We start from the raw sequence: 2,417 nt of genomic DNA on the forward strand, positions 1-2,417 counted from the left end.
GTGTATGTTTGTCGTTTGTGAAGGAAAGTATTACGAGGTGTTGCGCTTGATAGATTTTGTTGTGCTGATGTGCATGTTATGTTTTGTTTTTAGATTGCAGACCTGGGGAGATATAGACCGATAAGAGGGTTAAAACACGCCCCTCTCATCTACCCGAGATCCCAATGTATCGTCCCCTGTCATCCACCCACGTGGAATCTATCACCAAGGGGAGTGTCTTACGAACCAGGATAGCTGCCCCCCTAGACCCAGACGTAAACCCTGCATGAGCAATCAACTTATATCCCATTCTTTGCATAGCCATGCATGAGTTTCCAACTAAATGCGTTTCTTGGAGCAAGACCACATCTGGCACATGGCGCCTTAGATATTGAAGGACTACACTACGCTTGATTTTGTCCCACAACCCATTTACATTCCAACTTATAACCTTGAGTTCACTACCCCCCATCGTCATAGGAAAAATAAAAATAATCATCTGGTGTCTGTTGCATACTAAACTAAATCGATACACTGATGCCATAAATAGCACAATACATAGAACAAATTAAACCAAATACCAATATCATAACACACAATAATGCAAAAAACTCTTCAACCCTTCTTCCCCAACCCTCCACCCTCCACCCGGCACCCCTGCATTTCGCTTACGCGCATCCCCAACTAGCAGTGTGCCTGTCACCCCCCTGTATCACAATATTAATCTACAACTAAATAGAGGTAGAAAATAGAGGGAGGGCCTACACTCGCTCTCTACCTTACCCCGCTCCCAACTTCATCTCAGCCACCCCGTTTTCAGATCAATATATTGCAACGTTTATGCGAGCATAGTAAATCAAAGGAGAACTGTACACATCCCTCCCGACCGCAACACATCACTTTTAAACCTCATGTCCCCAATTCACATTATTTTTGATCTCCCATCTCGCCCCGGTCTTGGCCCTCTTTCTCTGAAGCCATCACACTATCCAACCAGTCAGCCGCCACCTCATGATTTTTAAAAAAACAGGCTTTTCCATTTAGTTCTACTCGGAGCCGGGCCGTAAACATCATTGCATATTTTAGTCCTTTGTCCCTCAGTTTTTTCTTCATGGAAAGGAAGCTCTGACGTTGTTTCTGAACCGTCTGGGTAAAGTCTGGGAAAAAGGAAAGGGTCACGTTCTCATACTTCAAGGGGGGTCCATTCCGTACAGCCTGTAAAATCACATCCCTATCTCGAAAATGTAGGACTCTTGCGATCATAGGATGAGGGGGCGCTCCCGGTCTCGACCGTCCCTTCGGGACTCTATGCGCACGTTCAACTGTGAACAGATTACTGAGGCCTTTAGGTTTGAGATGGTTAAGGACAAGAGTTTCAATAAACAGATCCGGTGTTTGGCCTTCTGTTTTCTCGGGTATACCAAGAACGCGGATGTTATTATGTCTGATCCTCCCTTCATAATCGTCCAGCTTACGATCCGTGAGAGTTCTTGATGTCTTGCACCTCTCGCTGCAACTGATTCACATCATCAACTAGGCTATGAGTTTTAAGTTCGAGCGATTTGACCTTCTCATTGGTCTTCGCAAGGTCTGTCCGGAGTAATCCCATCTCAATCGTAACAGTGTCTAATTTGGCGTCAAGGGCTTCCATCTTCTGGCCCTGTGAAGCCTGCACCCCATTGATGGCTGCCATAAGATCCGTAAGTGTTGGCTCGGTCGGAGCGGCTAATATTTCTTCCCCCACTAATGGTGTCTTCTTTACGTCCCCAGGGGACCCTTTAGGGATGGTGTAGAGATCCAGTTTATTTACTTGTATAGTCCTGGATCCCCTGGAGGAGCGCGATGTGGGCTTATCTGATTCCAGTCGTGCCGCCATTCCGTCGCAGGTCATCACTAAACTCAATCAGAGTGAGTACATTCCCAATATAGGGTCTCCAGTCACTTCATACCCTCCGATGTTCTTAGTCGGTAACAGGTAAGTGCGCCACCCCCAGGCCACATTTAGGTCATTTTCACTCTACCAGTCCGGACCAATCACAACAAATCCAATAGTTCCCGGATAAGAAGCAGGAACACAAGGGATATACTCCTCCGCCAGGACAATCAAATGAGGTACTGCATAGAGGAACTCGGATGGGGGCTAATCACTCTTTCATTCAGTACCCCCGTCTTCTGCCACACACCTCATGCCCAGCTCACCTTTGACAGAATTGCTTCTTTTCAAGGCAGTACCTATTTAGCAGTTCCTCCGGTGCTGCTTCGGCCAGCCGGTCAGTTCACCATACCTCTCATTCACGCTGCAGCTGTGGCTTCCATACACCGCCCCAGAGTGGCAGATTTTCTAGTTATCAGCTGATTGCTGTTATCTAGTCCCTGTTTAAGGTGCCGGTGGTACCTAGCACACAGAGCAGTCGTCACCGGCCAGCTCGGGCAAGATC

Source organism: Lissotriton helveticus, chromosome 8, assembly GCF_964261635.1.
Source record: "Lissotriton helveticus chromosome 8, aLisHel1.1, whole genome shotgun sequence".
Classification (NCBI taxonomy): Eukaryota; Metazoa; Chordata; class Amphibia; order Caudata; family Salamandridae; genus Lissotriton; species Lissotriton helveticus.